At 54.4% G+C, this 18,125-nt stretch overlaps 1 protein-coding gene across 2 annotated transcripts in view; it reads left to right on the top strand.

The window, feature by feature from the left end:
- SPG11 (SPG11 vesicle trafficking associated, spatacsin) overlaps positions 1–18,125 on the top strand; it is a 639,585-nt gene that overhangs the window by 510,230 nt on the left and 111,230 nt on the right. The gene's annotated exons all lie outside the window — the stretch shown is intronic.

Raw genomic sequence — 18,125 nt, 5'->3', positions numbered from 1 at the left:
ATGGGGTTAGGCGCAACCTGCAGCCTGGATTGCACCCAACCTCCTGTGGATCTTAAACCCCTGGCACACACCCATTAACCATTTTTTTGTAATTCATTTTTCAGGCCCCTCTAGATCAGTGATCCCAAATATTTTTTTTAGTATATATTGCAGTCAGGGGGTCAAGGTAACTACCCTGCCCTCTTATATGGTATTGTTTAAACAATTTCAGGACAGGAGGGAGGAGTGCCCCCCGTGTATCCTGAGCGATCTATTTTTTTGACCTTCATCTCTCCAAAACTACTGCACAGATTTGCACCAAATCACAAAAATGACGCTTTCTAGGTAAAGATCCAGCTTTCTGCCAAATTTGGTGTAAATCCATTCAGCTGTTTTGGCTATAGCGCTGTCTAAAATTCCCTATGGAAATTGCATGGAGAAATTGTGTTTTGGGACCCTTTCTTTTTCTTAGTCCCCGCTTGACCCCGAGACTTTTAAGGAAGGAGATGACATGGATGAACTTTCGAATGGAAAATTTCAGGAAGATTCATCAAACAGCGCTAAAGTGTTTAGCAAAACAAACTAGTTCTTCTCCCTCTCTGTGTCTGTAGACGTTTATAACTGATTTTCTTCAAAGAACTTTGAGTCACAAGACCTGTAAAAAAAACTATTTGCATTTTGATTTCTTTTTGTAAAAATAAAACAGGACTTGGATATGGTATAAATAGCTATCAAGTAGGTGCAACCAAACTTTAAATGAGCAATATTTACAGAGGTCAACAGTTCTATGTGGAAGTCTATTTATGTGTTCCTGACCTAGTTAGGTCATAATGAGCCCACCAAATACAGAAATCATCAAACCATGTCTTATGACAGTGTTGCCTGTCCTTGGCTCGGAACAAACCCAAGTCAACATAATGGGAAGGGGTAAGGAATAAAAGGGGAAATTGAGAGAGGAGCATTGGCCACATTTAAGATTGATGAGCTGGAGAAGCAATGGTTGGGCAAGTGGGCCAGTTTTAGTCAGATTAAGTAGAATGGGTGCGCCAATTGCACAATGGAGGGGGGCAACACTTTGCCTACCTATATGCCCAGGAACTGAGGAGATTGATTCTGTAATGATGTACTGTGGTAGAAAAAAATGGCTAGGGCAGAGGCGTACAGGCTGCAGCGTGTGCTCTCAGATTCTAGCGTAGAGCATTTCTGTTCCCACTATAGGGCATCTTCAGAGGTCTCTGAAATGCTCCATGTATTGAGTTGTACTTTCTGCTTCTGCCCCCTTACTGAAAACGTTTCATCAGGGTTTATAAAAGGGAAGAGCTCTGGCCCCCCTACTAGTGGTAATAGTGTGTGTAGCTGTGAGGAAAGCAGGACTGGTAAAGCAAGATGCCACTTAAACAACAAATGTTTTTATTGATGCTTTCGTCAATAACAACGTAATTATTGTTCTGCATCTTCTTAAAGCAGATACCTCACTCAAGCGAGAAGCCACTTTATTTCTTTTTAGATGGTATGTTAACACCATGGGTCACTGATTCAGAGTCCAGAGGGACAGGTTTTGCAGTGAAGGAAGAGATCAATTCTAATTTTCTGGGCCAATAGTTTCGCAGGGAGGGAGAATATCAAAGCATGTGGAAAAGGCTATTGTGTCTGCTAGGTACCCACTGTCAATGCACTATAAATGAACTTGTCAGGGATTTTTGCTAACATTTTCTACCTCTTTCCCTCATCCCATATGAAATGAGGAGGATGAGACATGTGTCCATGACCCTTACTCTAGTTGCAACAACTTGGACAAGACAGCCCACATATTTAGTGCTCGTGGAGGTGTCAGTCATCCACCCACAATAACATCATGTTTGAGGCCAGACCTTTCCACTCAGCATCAGGGCCATCTCTGACACCCAGAGCACAGACACGTGAACATCGCAATTAGGCACCTGAGTTGCTAGGATGTTGTGCAGACTTTTACCTCCCACTTGTGTTCCTTGTTCTTGTTTATCGTCCACATTTTCTTTTTGGTGCATATCTGTATTTGCTGTGAAGCGCTCTGATACCCTCGGGTCCAGCTAGCGCTATACAAAACTTCAATAAATAAATAAAAAAGTTTGGCTACCCGAAACAGGAATGCTCATCCTTTGAGAGGCGTACAAGTCCACTACCTGCGCCTGTTACACCAGTAAAGAGATTCATGCATTGCTGTACGTTCAAATAGTTAGATCCCTTTAAGGTTTCTGTGCAAAAGATTGTGTGTTACCCCCTACATCAGTACTATGCAGATCTTGCCTACACTTCCATATGCTCAAACCTAACTTTGGTTACAGTGCATTTACAAACCAGACAACACTTTTCAAGATCCTAGTCATTAAAGCCTTCATGGAGTTCCTTAAACTGGAAATACCTCCAAAAACAGCACCTGTGTCCTCGCACAACTCATTGCCCAGCCCTTCAAGTCCCTTACCTCGTGTGTTCTACAGTTTTTGTCTTCAAAGATGGCTTTCTTAGTTGCAATCACCTCTGTCAGATGCATGTTATTACAATACAGGAAGCATCATTTCAGGATCATAAGAATAGGGTAGTTCTTCACACCCCCTCTAAAATTCTACCAGAGGTTGTCTCACCTTTACTTGAACCAGACCATTGATCTGCCCATCTTCTTCCGACAACCACAGTCCATATCAGAAAGGGCCCTACAAAACCTAGATGATACGAGGGTGTTCACGTATTATATTAGTAGAGCTAAGCATTTTTGTGAGTTCAATAACCTTTTGTAACTTTGCTAAACTCCACAGAGATCAGTCAATCTCTGAATCAGGCATTGTTAGATGGATTGTCAAGTGCATCCAACTTACTATGCTGAGTCAAAGCAAACACTTCCAGAGCCCGCTGGAGCTTACTCCACACATAAAAAGGGTACCACTTTTGCTTTCCTTGGTAATAGCCCCTAAGTAGCTAAGAGAAAGTGCCTCTTTATGCGTGGACACACCCAGTTTCTTGTGGATTAATGATGCTGGGTTTTTTACTGCACTGGGACACCTACTAACCTGGGACCCGATGCATGTTCTATGGCTTCTAAACATAGTACAATTGGCAAGCCTGTAATTGGCATATGTAACTACACTATAAGGTCATGGAATATGGTGTCCAAAATGCACCTACTACTGGGAGAGTTAAATGGCACCAATGGACTCGAACACTATTGTGCAATCCACTAACGGTACCAGGCAAACATGACTCTAGGCCTACCACTGTAGCCTTGGCCGCTGGTGTTTTAAACCTTCAGCCCAGCCTATCAAAATAACACTTTTTACAGGAGAAAATCTTCATTTTAAATATTAATAGGTCACCCCTATGCAGGATGTGCAGCCCACAAGGCAGGGTGCTTGGTATTTAAAATTAGGACATTAAGAAATTTCAGGTTAACATATCCTTAGAGTGACTAGCACCCAGAATCTATTTTCACTGTAGCAAGGCTGGGTGGCCCATAGAGAAACAAGGGTAGGCGGGACAAAATATTAATACTGATGTCTCTCAATTGGGACCAGCTAGAAATATAATTAAATCAGTCTTTTTAATATTTATTAAAAGCCCAACTTAGGAGAGGCGTGGCCAAGATGGTGACCGCAGCGGACGTGTGCTGAAGAGGCTCCCGCGCCCGGCCCCGGTAAACGCCCGATAAGCAGCGCTAGACCTGCAGCTGAGGGCCCCCGGCGCAGACACCACAGGGTGCCCCTTGACAAAGCGGCCGGAGTGGTGACGACACCTAACCTCGGAGATCCGGCCGGAACGGCCGCGGACCACGAGCTGTGTGCACCCGGACTGTGGCCTGCCGGGGCTGGAGAGTGCGAAGAAGTGAGCAGCGGGCGGCGGCCCAGCCATCAAGTGCCCTGCAGCGGAGCAACGCACAGCAGCCGCCGAGGTGAGAGACTCCCTGGGGCACCGAACACCCGCACCCGGGGAGCGCCAAATCGAGGTCCCGGCTCCGGGGCCTACTCTCAGTGGGGTGAGCAGAGTGACCCTTCCCCCGAGGCCGCCAGCAGGAAACGCCGGGAGACCCCCCTTGTGCCAGACACAGAGAGAGTCGGCGAGGCACGCCGAAGGAGCAGCGATGACGGGCGTAGCCGATCTGAGGCCCGGCGGGCGCAGTACAAATCGAGGCCGGGACTAGTGGCCTACTGCTGCAGAGGCGCCTAACCGGGCCGGGTGAGTGCAGAGAGTTGGCGGCAGACGGGGCTGGAGCGCTGGGGCCTGAGAACAGCACATAGAGTGGGACGCTTGCAGTGGTGAGGCCTGCCCCTGCACAGAGTGGGGTCCCTGCGGTAGCTCCCAACTTACCTGGCGGGACGTGAGACAACCCTGAAGAGCGGTGGGAGACCAGCACCAACGGCCGGCCCGCTATTGGAGAACACCTCGGCCCTCGAGACCTGGTTGGGGGGACCCCTCTCCGTGGCCCTGGTTGATGGACGGGAGGCAGCCGTCATACGGGGCCCCCGAGACATGTGACGCCTGGAGCGTGGCGTGGGCGAGCTCCTCGAGTACTCGGTGGAGAGCAGTCTGAAGCTGGGCCGTGAGGGCCCTCTTGAGCCTGGGAACTGGGCGACCGCCATCACATAGCCAAACTGACCCCCCACCGGGCGGCCTGGACGAGTCTGGTGGGCTTAGGAGTTGGAAGTGGAGACAGAGGGAGGCGGCCTTGAGCCCTCGAGGGGAGCCCCGGAAGGCACTTGCCCGGCAGGCCCGCCATGTCGGGGGGGATCACGCAAAGGAGGGCGCACCATCACAGACATGTTGACGAAGGGAGCACCTAAAGGGACCAAGAGCCCCTGGGCCCTGCGGCGGCCGCTGACTCTGTAAAGCGAGAAGATGAGGGGGCCCCGGTCACCAGGGTGTTCCTCAAATCCCTGTTCAACTCCCTACGGGAGGACTTCCAGACCCTAAAACAGGAAATGGCGGGAGAGTATCGGGAGCTTCGCCGCAACGTCGATGGACTGGGTGAAAGGGTGGCCGCTGTCGAAGAGGCCGACCAAACGCGGAGTGAGGAAGTGGAGCAATTGCAGCAGGAGGTGCTGCGCCTGCAGGAACAGCAGCTGGACCTACAGGCCCACGCGGAGGACTTAAAAAATCGCTCCCGGAGGAACAACATACGCGTCCGGGGTGTACCGTCCAAAGCGGAAGGGGGCGACATCACCCAGTTCTTGCAGGGCCTGTTTCGGGACGTTTTGGGTGAAGGGGAAGACTTTTTCGATACGCATCGACAGAGCTCAAAGAGTGGGATTAGCGAGAAAGGCTCCCGCCCCTCCGCCGGACATTTTGGCGTTACTGCCGGATTTCCCACTGAAGGAGAAGATAATGCAGGAAGCGCGCCGGAAGCAACCTTTGCGCTACCGAGACCTTCAGATTGCACTGTATCAAGACCTCTCCGCTATTATTTTGCAAAAAAGGAGAACATTCAAGTTGGTCACCTTGTTCCTACACGAGAATGGGATCCCTTACTCTTGGGGTCACCCCTTTCACCTGGTTTTCAAATGGAACGGCGCACTTCATCAGTTCCGATCCCTGGCGGACGCGTGCGCCCTGCTAGGGATAGAATCAGAGGATTCCTCGAGGGTCAAGGAGGACGCAGACAACCCTTCGCGGGAGAGAACTCCCCTTCCCTTGGGGGAGAGCTGGCAGAAAGTGCGGCGTCGACGAGCGTCCAGACTGGCCCGTAGGCCGGACCCGGAGACGGTGGCACAGGAGAAGGCAGCAGCACAAGACTGAGTCTCTTCCTCATGCGCAATAGAAGGGGAGGGGGGTCTTCTTCCATTAGCATTGATGTTGCTGGGTGTTGGACGTGGCCCTTCTGGCAGGTCCCCCCCTGAAGTTTTGTGCTTGTTATATGTGACCTGGGACTGGTGATCCCCCTTCTGAGTGTGTGTGGGGTGAGAGAGACCTGCCTCCCATAGGAATGCATGGGGAATGTATGTGGCTCTGGTAGTTCCTGATGGGTGGGGCGTGCCGGGTCGTGTTTGGTATGTGTGCGCTCGTGAGGTTGAATGCTACAAGATGATGTATGCGGCATGTGTGTGACTAGAAGGGAAGTGCCACTTCTAGACTTTGGTGTGTGTGTGCAGTAGGTGTGCTGGCGCCTGATTGGCTGAAGCCGGCCGGGCCTTCCCCCACCAGGCTGGCTCCACCCCCCTAGGGTGCGTCCAGTGTCCCTGGCCTGGCCAGTAACCTGAAATTCCTTATAACCAGTACTGGCTGGTTCTCTCCCTGCCTGCCCCTTTTGGAGACAAAGGAAGCTCCTGTATAAAAGGAGGGTGGGCCCTCTTCTCTCTCTCTTCTTCTTCCTGCTTGGGACCCTGCCTGGGTCGTGCTGCTGCTTGGGCTCAGGGAAGGGCGTGCCCCCCCCTGGGCCCTGCTCTGCTCCTGAACTACGGACTCCCTGGACTTCCTATGGCTTCTGCTTTCCATGCCACTAGCCCGTGGGAGCGCTTCCCTGCGGTCCTAGCGCCCTGGGGCGCTTCATCTATGCTCCTAGCGCTCGGGAGCACTCTCTTGCTGGCCTAGCGCCTTGGGGCGCTTCATTCGTGCCCTCGCGCTGGGAGTGCTATATCCAACAAGACCGGTGCCCACCCGGCGTCTACCTCGTTCTACAGAGGTTCTATAACCCCAGCGAGTGCCTCCCTCGCTTTATTTCCTGCCCTTGTGCCTTACGAGGAAGCCTACTCCTCGTCGATTTCCCCCCCCGAGTTCACCGCCGCCGCCCGGGACCCTGATGATGTCATCCCCGGGCCGCGCTGGGATTGGCTGCCGGCCCGGGATTCCCTCCTAGCGTCATCCCCCCAGGCCGCGCCGTGATTGGCTGCCGGCCCGAGAGAAGGAGAGAGGCCGGCCGAGGAAGAACGACGAAGCAGGAGCGGCGGGAGCCCACTCCGCGCTCCTGCAAGACCCCCGCGAAGCTGCTGATCCCCCCCCGGGGCCCCCGCGAGGGAGAGAGCCCCGGAGCACCCGACGAAGGCTGGCGCAACCAAGGAGACCGGCGCAACAGACCCGGTGAGTGCAGCGGAGCGGAGGGGTCGTCGGGGCACATTGTCGGTGCTCGCCCCGCCCCTCCAACAACCCGCCTGTTGTGCCTCGAGGCCCGAAGGGCCCCAGTGATGCTGGGTCCCCCGAGGGGGGGCCCCGCCTGCCCAGATAATCCCTGAGCCCCCGAGGAGGCTCCACCATGTGTCTCTGGCCCTCCGAGCCCGCGAAGGCTCCGCCCAGCGGTCTCGAGCCCTGAGAGGCTCCACCATTGTTCTCGAGCCCTGAGAGGCTCCACCATTGTCCTCGAGCCCTGAGAGGCTCCACCATTGTTCTCGAGCCCTGAGAGGCTCCACCATTGTCCTCGAGCCCCGAGAGGCTCCACTGTTGGCCCCAGTCCCTACGAGCCTGCAAGGCTCCGCCCACTATTTTGTCCTAAGAGCCCCAAGAGGCTCCCACGTGGCCCCTTCCTCCTCAAGCCCCGAGGGGTTCCCCCATCGTCCCTTGCCCTCTCAAGCCTGCGAGGCTCCTACGTGATGTCCCCATCATCCCCGGTTGCCCAGCACTTCGTGGGCAGCCGCCACGTTTAGGTTTGCCCTGGGCCCCGTGCAGCCCACTCAGGACATCGAGACTCTAAGGCGCCCTCGCCCCAGGAGGGCCATCTGGCCTAGGGGGCGCTACTGACTATTATCAAAGTGTTGCTGAGAATTATTATGCGTTGCCCTGCTGATGGGGGCCTCTGCTGTGTTATGTACCTTGTCCCTTTCCCTCCTGAATCCCCGATGTCTCATGTATGTCGATACTGGTTAGAGTGAGTTCTATTGCTAGTCCTATGAGACCCCGGGGCGTGACGTATTCTAATGCTAAGCTCCTGGTGATTATGTGTTCTAGTCCTAGTCCGAGAAAGCTCCCAGTTGTTATATGTTCTAAATGCCAACTCCATCATGTGCACCGTCCTGGCAGTGGCCCCTTGGCCCTGCCCTGTACCTTTTCCCTTGTAACCCCTGCCGGGCCTCGAGCCCATTGTAAAGTGTATGTTCCTATGTGTCCTTCTTAATACAAAGACTATTTTCGTATATACTGGGTGTGGAGTTCCTTTTGTGGGGGGCCCGGGATGTTGTTGTTGGTGGGTGCGTGCGCAAATGCTTCACACATGTCCTCCGAGATAGGCCTGGCTGCTCGCGCCGCGTTACCTAGATGGGTGAGCAGGGGGTCGACTTTATATAGGGGTGGCGGTCTCTGACTGGCTGTGGCGCAAGCCCTGGCCGGCCGGGGGTCCCATTTCCTACACTGGTGGCAGCGGTGGGATCCGGACTTGTGTTTGCCCAGTACCACAACGATAATTGGCCTCCCTACAAAACTCTGCATTGTAAATGGTCGCAAAGAAAGGAGATTAGTGTTTTTTTTTTTTTTTTTAATTTTATTTTTGTTGTTGCTATCACATGGTACAAAGTAACGGTTATTCATTCTTCAGAGCAGCGTCAACATTCAGCTGCCTATAATCAATAGAGCAACTTTTTACATTTTATCCCCCCAACTTTAAACTTGCTACTTCAAGGGTCAAAGTCCACGATCCGGAACAGTAGTCTATTGCAACATTGGTGTGTCTAGAGGCATCTAGCAGCCTTTGAAGCAGTCACTGATAATAACACTCTCACCTGTATTTACAGTTCCCAGGGCCTTGTGATGTGCGCTGCATCTGATTCCTACTCCTCCCTCCCTCCCACTACTCCAGATCCTCATCATCCCCTGAGCTGTCCCCGTCCTCCTCTTCAGGTAGAGGCTCACAAATGTCCCCCCTATAGGTGTTCCAGGGTGTCCAAATTCTGTTCCATTTTCGTGGATTATGTCTCTGTTGATACACTGCCCTCTCTGTCACCATAAGCACGTCCATATTTCTGCACCATTGCGCCAGTGTCGGTGCCTCCAGTGCCCCCCAGTTTTTCGCAATATCACGCTTTGCCAGCATTACGCCAATGACCACCCATCTTTTCGCATGCAGTGACAAGTCTGTTGGGCCCCACACATTTAAGAGACAAACTCTAGGGTCAGGCGTGAACGGGTTCTGGAGGGTCTGGCTGATCGTGCGTGTGACACGCCTCCAGTAGTCCTGTATATTTGGACAGGTCCATATAGTGTGGAACAGTGTACCCTCCTCCCCACAATTCCTCAGGCAATGCGGGTGTTCCGCTCTGTGTATTTTGTATAGTGTCGTGCGGGTGTAGTAGACCCTATGTAGTACTTTGAATTGGACCAGCCTGAATCGGGTGGAAATACCTGCCTCCCTGGGCGATGCCAGGGCTGCGTTCCAGTTTGCCTCATCCAGGTCCCCTATCTCGTCTTCCCAATATTCCTTCAGCTTCCCAAGGGGATCTGGCAGGTTGTTCAATAGTTTGCGGTATGTGAGGGAGGTTGCACCTGACTCCATGTAGTCCGTAAGCAATCGGTCCTCTAACGGAGCCGATTCCGGAAGTGTCACACCTGGCTCCAACACCGACATGAGTGCGTGCCTAATTTGTATGTATCTGTATGTTTCGGTCACCTCAAGGTTGTATTGCTCCCTCAGGGTCGCGAAGGAGAGCATGCCCTCTCTTGTCCATAGGTCGCCCACCGTGGAGATCCCAATGTTATCCCATTGATCGAACCCTTTAGAACTGCGCAGGTTACCGAGGGCCTTGGTATCCCATAGTGGCGTGAGTCTAGTGATCACTCCCTCCCATGCCAGCCGTCTTTGAGCTTTGTGCCATATGGCTACTGTGTGTTTGGTAGGCCCTTCCAACTTCCTTACCATTCCTTTGTTGTAGAGTGGGGCCAGAAGGGTGGATGTGCCCAGTTGGTGTCTATCTGCCTTGTATGCCGGGTCGTCCAGTGCTGCGTGGACCCATTGGTTGATCACCTTAAGGTGAGCGGCCCAGTAGTACAGTTCAAGGTTGGGGAGGGCTATCCCCCCACTATACCAGTCCCTAGTTAATTTCAACTGTGCAACCCTGGCCGGTTTGTCTCCCCATAGAAGGCCGGACAATTGTGCCGACACGTGGCGGAAGAATGATACGGGGACCATCGCCGGCGTGTTTTCCAGTACATAGAGGAAGCGAGGCAGCGCCATCATCTTAAAGAGCGCTGCCCTACCTAGAAGTGTTAAGGGGAGATTTTTCCAGAGGCGCACGTCTGACTTCAGTCTGTCCAGCTGGGGCTTAAGATTCAGTTCAAGGAAGGTTGAGTGTTCCCTCGTAATCCGTATCCCTAGGTACTTAAAGGAGATGTGTTCTACGAGCAATTGGCAATCCTCAGGCAAGGCTGGAAGGTCGCCCTGTACCATATAGATTATGGACTTGGACCAGTTAAGTTTATAGCCTGAAGCTGCACCGTGGCTTTCGCACAGTGCCAGTAAGACCGGGATACTGTTTGTGAGGTCCATGAGGTAGACGAGCATATCGTCGGCATACAGGGATACCCTATCTTCCCACCCACCTCCCCATTGTATGCCTTTCAGCAGCTGGGTGGTTCTGATAATCGTGGCCAGGGGTTCTAGCACTAAGGCGAACAGCAGTGGCGAGAGTGGGCATCCTTGTCTCGTGCCCCTTGCCAGCGGAAGCTCCCTTGATATGTGTCCGTTTGCGGTTACCCTCGCCACGGGTTCGGTGTACAGTAGTCTGACCCACGATATGAACGTCGGGCCAATACCCACGTGTTCCAGGACCGCAAAGAGATAGCGCCACTCCACCATGTCAAACGCCATTTTGGCATCTAGTGGAGATTAGTGTTTTTAAGAGGTTACTTAAATGTCCGTTCTGTGAAAAATGTATTCTGGTACGCTATGAGTTAGGTGGCCCTAGCTCGGGAGGGTAGATCAACTCCCTAGTGCAATGTGTTTTCTGGATTCACCAGAAGGGTGGGATCCAGTGGTGGCAGCGTAATTGTGTTCAATGTGTATGGTCCCTGTCCCTTCCCTGGAGTAATGATACCTGCGCCACATGGGTCAGGTCAGGTTGCTAAAAATGTCTGTTCTGTGGAAATGTTTAATGATTAATAGAAATACCTGTTCTGTGGAAAGTTTTAAAGGTTACTCAAATGTCTGTTCGGGGAAAAAAGTGTGTGTGTACACTTAGTTAGGTGCCCTAGCTTGGGAGGGTAAATCATCTCCCTAGTACAATATGGTTTTCTGGATTCACCAGAAGGGTGGGACCCAGTGGTGACTGCGTAATTGTGTTCAAATGTGTATGGTCCTTGTCCCTTCCCTAGAGTAATGGTACCTGTGCCACAAGGGTCAGGTTGAGGAATCAGGGGCGGTGGAAAACTGTCTTACCAGTCTAGGGGACGGTGTGTGGATGAATGTTGAGGTGTGCTGAGTAATGGAGTGTAAGTTCTCTGGGATGGGGAGCTTGCTGAATCAACGATAATCCTGTCCTTCCTTACCCCGCTGAATGGGTCTGATGCATCATGTGTTCCGTACACCGCTGAATGTGTTTATGCGTCGGGTGTTCCCCCCCTTTCCCCGCTAAAATGTGTTCGACGTATCTTGTGTTCCGTATCCCGCTGAATGTGTTTTAGGCGTCAGGTGTCGCCCTGGCTGAATTTATGTTAAGTAGTATCCCGGACAAGGAAGACCTGCTGGCGCTGCCGCGGCTTGCCTTGGGGAGAGCTGAACCTTGAGACCTGCTGGCGCTGCCGCAGCTCGTTTTGTTGAAGTTATGGTAGTTGTATCCCGGACAAGGAAGACCTGCTGGCTCAGCCGCGGCTTGCCTTGGGGAGAGCTGAACCTTGAGACCTGCTGGCGATGCTGCGGCTCGTTTTGTTGAAGTTATGGTAGTTGTATCCCAGACAAGGAAGACCTGCTGGTGCGGCCGCGGCTTGCCTTGGGGAGAGCTGAACGCTTAGTTCCCAGGTGGAAGACCAGTGGAGGGAGGAAGTTCCAAGACTGGTAGGAAAGTGTGTTCTGAGGGTGTTTCTCCTGGGAGAACGCGGAACCTCAGAAGTAGAGGTAGGGTGGGGCATTCTTGCCCGTGACCTCTGGCAAGCCTGAGGGTGCGGACCCTAGGTGGAAGGAACAGTGGTAGTCGTGGCTACCCTGAGAAAGGGAGTGGAGAAGGGCTATTGTGGGCCCGGGGTTACCACCCCCCACTTCGGATTAGCAGGGACCAGTGGTATCTGGGTGGCCTAGGGCCTGGTCCTAGTCACGGACAACTAAGGCGTACCAGTGGGGTAGCCTGGTTGGGCCTATGTCTTTATTATTTTTTTATTTGTTTTTAATTGTTAGTCTGTGTGTGTCTATCGGTCCATGTGGCGTCGAACTGGAGGGTGGCTCGGTAGCGCGGGCCACGTCCATGTTCTATCGCCCTGCAGCAGGGAAGTCCATCACGGTAGTGATTGGTCTACCCTGCGTTTGGGCTGGGAGGGGCATGTGTTGGACGTGGCCCTTCTGGCAGGTCCCCCCCTGAAGTTTTGTGCTTGTTATATGTGACCTGGGACTGGTGATCCCCCTTCTGAGTGTGTGTGGGGTGAGAGAGACCTGCCTCCCATAGGAATGCATGGGGAATGTATGTGGCTCTGGTAGTTCCTGATGGGTGGGGCGTGCCGGGTCGTGTTTGGTATGTGTGCGCTCGTGAGGTTGAATGCTACAAGATGATGTATGCGGCATGTGTGCGACTAGAAGGGAAGTACCACTTCTAGACTTTGGTGTGTGTGTGCAGTAGGTGTGCTGGCGCCTGATTGGCTGAAGCCGGCCGGGCCTTCCCCCACCAGGCTGGCTCCACCCCCCTGGGGTGCGTCCAGTGTCCCTGGCCTGGCCAGTAACCTGAAATTCCTTATAACCAGTTCTGGCTGGTTCTCTCCCTGCCTGCCCCTTTTGGAGACAAAGGAAGCTCCTGTATAAAAGGAGGGTGGGCCCTCTTCTCTCTCTCTTCTTCTTCCTGCTTGGGACCCTGCCTGGGTCGTGCTGCTGCTTGGGCTCAGGGAAGGGCGTGCCCCCCCCTGGGCCCTGCTCTGCTCCTGAACTACGGACTCCCTGGACTTCCTATGGCTTCTGCTTTCCATGCCACTAGCCCGTGGGAGCGCTTACCTGCGGTCCTAGCGCCCTGGGGCGCTTCATCTATGCTCCTAGCGCTCGGGAGCACTCTCTTGCTGGCCTAGCGCCTTGGGGCGCTTCATTCGTGCCCTCGCGCTGGGAGCGCTATATCCAACAAGACCGGTGCCTACCCGGCGTCTACCTCGTGCTACAGAGGTTCTATAACCCCAGCGAGTGCCTACCTCGCTTTATTTCCTGCCCTTGTGCCTTACGAGGAAGCCTACTCCTCGTCGATTTCCCCCCGAGTTCACCGCCGCCGCCCGGGACCCTGATGATGTCATCCCCGGGCCGCGCTGGGATTGGCTGCCGGCCCGGGATTCCCTCCTAGCGTCATCCCCCCAGGCCGCGCCGTGATTGGCTGCCGGCCCGAGAGAAGGAGAGAGGCCGGCCGAGGAAGAACGACGAAGCAGGACCGGCGGGAGCCCACTCCGCGCTCCTGCAAGACCCCCGCGAAGCTGCTGATCCCCCCCCCCCCGGGCCCCCGCGAGGGAGAGAGCCCCGGAGCACCCGACGAAGGCTGGCGCAACCAAGGAGACCGGCGCAACAGACCCGGTGAGTGCAGCGGAGGGGAGGGGGCGTCGGGGCACATTGTCGGTGCTCGCCCCGCCCCTCCAACAACCCGCCTGTTGTGCCTCGAGGCCCGAAGGGCCCCAGTGATGCTGGGTCCCCCGAGGGGGGGCCCCGCCTGCCCAGATAATCCCTGAGCCCCCGAGGAGGCTCCACCATGTGTCTCTGGCCCTCCGAGCCCGCGAAGGCTCCGCCCAGCGGTCTCGAGCCCTGAGAGGCTCCACCATTGTTCTCGAGCCCTGAGAGGCTCCACCATTGTCCTCGAGCCCTGAGAGGCTCCACCATTGTTCTCGAGCCCTGAGAGGCTCCACCATTGTCCTCGAGCCCCGAGAGGCTCCACTGTTGGCCCCAGTCCCTACGAGCCTGCAAGGCTCCGCCCACTATTTTGTCCTAAGAGCCCCGAGAGGCTCCCACGTGGCCCCTTCCTCCTCGAGCCCCGAGGGGTTCCCCCATCGTCCCTTGCCCTCTCAAGCCTGCGAGGCTCCTACGTGATGTCCCCATCATCCCCGGTTGCCCAGCACTTCGTGGGCAGCCGCCACGTTTAGGTTTGCCCTGGGCCCCGTGCAGCCCACTCAGGACATCGAGACTGTAAGGCGCCCTCGCCCCAGGAGGGCCATCTGGCCTAGGGGGCGCTACTGACTATTATCAAAGTGTTGCTGAGAATTATTATGTGTTGCCCTGCTGATGGGGGCCTCTGCTGTGTTATGTACCTTGTCCCTTTCCCTCCTGAATCCCCGATGTCTCATGTATGTCGATACTGGTTAGAGTGAGTTCTATTGCTAGTCCTATGAGACCCCGGGGCGTGACGTATTCTAATGCTAAGCTCCTGGTGATTATGTGTTCTAGTCCTAGTCCGAGAAAGCTCCCAGTTGTTATATGTTCTAAATGCCAACTCCATCATGTGCACCGTCCTGGCAGTGGCCCCTTGGCCCTGCCCTGTACCTTTTCCCTTTTAACCCCTGCCGGGCCTCGAGCCCATTGTAAAGTGTATGTTCCTATGTGTCCTTCTTAATACAAAGACTATTTTCGTATATACTGGGTGTGGAGTTCCTTTTGTGGGGGGCCCGGGATGTTGTTGTTGGTGGGTGCGTGCGCAAATGCTTCACACATGTCCTCCGAGATAGGCCTGGCTGCTCGCGCCGCGTTACCTAGATGGGTGAGCAGGGGGTCGACTTTATATAGGGGTGGCGGTCTCTGACTGGCTGTGGCGCAAGCCCTGGCCGGCCGGGGGTCCCATTTCCTACACTGGTGGCAGCGGTGGGATCCGGACTTGTGTTTGCGCAGCACCACAACGATAACTGGCCTCCCTACAAAACTCTGCATTGTAAATGGTCGCAAAGAAAGGAGATTAGTGTTTTTAAGAGGTTACTTAAATGTCCGTTCTGTGAAAAATGTATTCTGGTACGCTATGAGTTAGGTGGCCCTAGCTCGGGAGGGTAGATAAACTCCCTAGTGCAATGTGTTTTCTGGATTCACCAGAAGGGTGGGATCCAGTGGTGGCAGCGTAATTGTGTTCAATGTGTATGGTCCCTGTCCCTTCCCTGGAGTAATGATACCTGCGCCACATGGGTCAGGTCAGGTTGCTAAAAATGTCTGTTCTGTGGAAATGTTTAATGATTAATAGAAATACCCGTTCTGTGGAAAGTTTTTTAAGGTTACTTAAATGTCCGTTCTGTGGAAAAATGTGTGCATGTATACTGTGAGTTAGGTGTCCCTAGCTTGGGAGGGTAAATCATCTCCCTAGTGCAATGTGTTTTCTGGATTCACCAGAAGGGTGGGATCCAGTGGTGGCAGCGTAATTGTGTTCAATGTGTATGGTCCCTGTCCCTTCCCTGGAGTAATGATACCTGCGCCACATGGGTCAGGTTGCTAAAAATGTCTGTTCTGTAGAAATGTTTAATGATTAATAGAAATACCTGTTCTGTGGAAAGTTTTAAAGGTTACTCAAATGTCTGTTCGGGGAAAAAAGTGTGCGTGTACACTCTTAGTTAGGTGCCCTAGCTTGGGAGGGTAAATCATCTCCCTAGTACAATATGGTTTTCTGGATTCACCAGAAGGGTGGGATCCAGTGGTGACTGCGTAATTGTGTTCAAATGTGTATGGTCCTTGTCCCTTCCCTAGAGTAATGGTACCTGTGCCACAAGGGTCAGGTTGAGGAATCAGGGGCGGTGGAAAACTGTCTTACCAGTCTAGGGGACGGTGTGTGGATGAATGTTGAGGTGTGCTGAGTAATGGAGTGTAAGTTCTCTGGGATGGGGAGCTTGCTGAATCAACGATAATCCTGTCCTTCCTTACCCCGCTGAATGGGTCTGATGCATCATGTGTTCCGTACACCGCTGAATGTGTTTATGCGTCAGGTGTTCCCCCCCCTTTCCCCGCTAAAATGTGTTCGACGTATCTTGTGTTCCGTATCCCGCTGAATGTGTTTTAGGCGTCAGGTGTCGCCCTGGCTGAATTTATGTTAAGTTGTATCCCGGACAAGGAAGACCTGCTGGCGCTGCCGCGGCTTGCCTTGGGGAGAGCTGAACCTTGAGACCTGCTGGCGCTGCCGCAGCTCGTTTTGTTGAAGTTATGGTAGTTGTATCCCGGACAAGGAAGACCTGCTGGCTCGGCCGCGGCTTGCCTTGGGGAGAGCTGAACCTTGAGACCTGCTGGTGATGCCGCGGCTCGTTTTGTTGAAGTTATGGTAGTTGTATCCCAGACAAGGAAGACCTGCTGGCGCGGCCGCGGCTTGCCTTGGGGAGAGCTGAACGCTTAGTTCCCAGGTGGAAGACCAGTGGAGGGAGGAAGTTCCAAGACTGGTATGAAAGTGTGTTCTGAGGGTGTTTCTCCTGGGAGAACGCGGAACCTCAGAAGTAGAGGTAGGGTGGGGCATTCTTGCCCGTGACCTCTGGCAAGCCTGAGGGTGCGGACCCTAGGTGGAAGGAACAGTGGTAGTCGTGGCTACCCTGAGAAAGGGAGTGGAGAAGGGCTATTGTGGGCCCGGGGTTACCACCCCCCACTTCGGATTAGCAGGGACCAGTGGTATCTGGGTGGCCTAGGGCCTGGTCCTAGTCACGGACAACTAAGGCGTACCAGTGGGGTAGCCTGGTTGGGCCTATGTCTTTATTATTTTTTTATTTGTTTTTAATTGTTAGTCTGTGTGTGTCTATCGGTCCATGTGGCGTCGAACTGGAGGGTGGCTCGGTAGCGCGGGCCACGTCCATGTTCTATCGCCCTGCAGCAGGGAAGTCCATCACGGTAGTGATTGGTCTACCCTGCGTTTGGGCTGGGAGGGGCATGTGTTGGACGTGGCCCTTCTGGCAGGTCCCCCCCTGAAGTTTTGTGCTTGTTATATGGGACCTGGGACTGGTGATCCCCCTTCTGAGTGTGTGTGGGGTGAGAGAGACCTGCCTCCCACAGGAATGCATGGGGAATGTATGTGGCTCTGGTAGTTCCTGATGGGTGGGGCGTGCCGGGTCGTGTTTGGTATGTGTGCGCTCGTGAGGTTGAATGCTACAAGATGATGTATGCGGCATGTGTGTGACTAGAAGGGAAGTGCCACTTCTAGACTTTGGTGTGTGTGTGCAGTAGGTGTGCTGGCGCCTGATTGGCTGAAGCCGGCCGGGCCTTCCCCCACCAGGCTGGCTCCACCCCCCTGGGGTGCGTCCAGTGTCCCTGGCCTGGCCAGTAACCTGAAATTCCTTATAACCAGTTCTGGCTGGTTCTCTCCCTGCCTGCCCCTTTTGGAGACAAAGGAAGCTCCTGTATAAAAGGAGGGTGGGCCCTCTTCTCTCTCTCTTCTTCTTCCTGCTTGGGACCCTGCCTGGGTCGTGCTGCTGCTTGGGCTCAGGGAAGGGCGTGCCCCCCCCTGGGCCCTGCTCTGCTCCTGAACTACGGACTCCCTGGACTTCCTATGGCTTCTGCTTTCCATGCCACTAGCCCGTGGGAGCGCTTCCCTGCGGTCCTAGCGCCCTGGGGCGCTTCATCTATGCTCCTAGCGCTCGGGAGCACTCTCTTGCTGGCCTAGCGCCTTGGGGCGCTTCATTCGTGCCCTCGCGCTGGGAGCGCTATATCCAACAAGACCGGTGCCCACCCCGCGTCTACCTCGTGCTACAGAGGTTCTATAACCCCAGCGAGTGCCTACCTCGCTTTATTTCCTGCCCTTGTGCCTTACGAGGAAGCCTACTCCTCGTCGATTTCCCCCCGAGTTCACCGCCGCCGCCCGGGACCCTGATGATGTCATCCCCGGGCCGCGCTGGGATTGGCTGCCGGCCCGGGATTCCCTCCTAGCGTCATCCCCGCAGGCCGCGCCGTGATTGGCTGCCGGCCCGAGAGAAGGAGAGAGGCCGGCCGAGGAAGAACGACGAAGCAGGACCGGCGGGAGCCCACTCCGCGCTCCTGCAAGACCCCCGCGAAGCTGCTGATCCCCCCCCCCCCAGGCCCCCGCGAGGGAGAGAGCCCCGGAGCACCCGACGAAGGCTGGCGCAACCAAGGAGACCGGCGCAACAGACCCGGTGAGTGCAGT

Source organism: Lissotriton vulgaris, chromosome 2_1, assembly GCF_964263255.1.
Source record: "Lissotriton vulgaris chromosome 2_1, aLisVul1.2, whole genome shotgun sequence".
NCBI classification, from domain to species: Eukaryota; Metazoa; Chordata; class Amphibia; order Caudata; family Salamandridae; genus Lissotriton; species Lissotriton vulgaris.
Note: the sequence above shows the minus strand (reverse complement) of the source record. Positions and strands in the feature narration are given on the sequence as shown.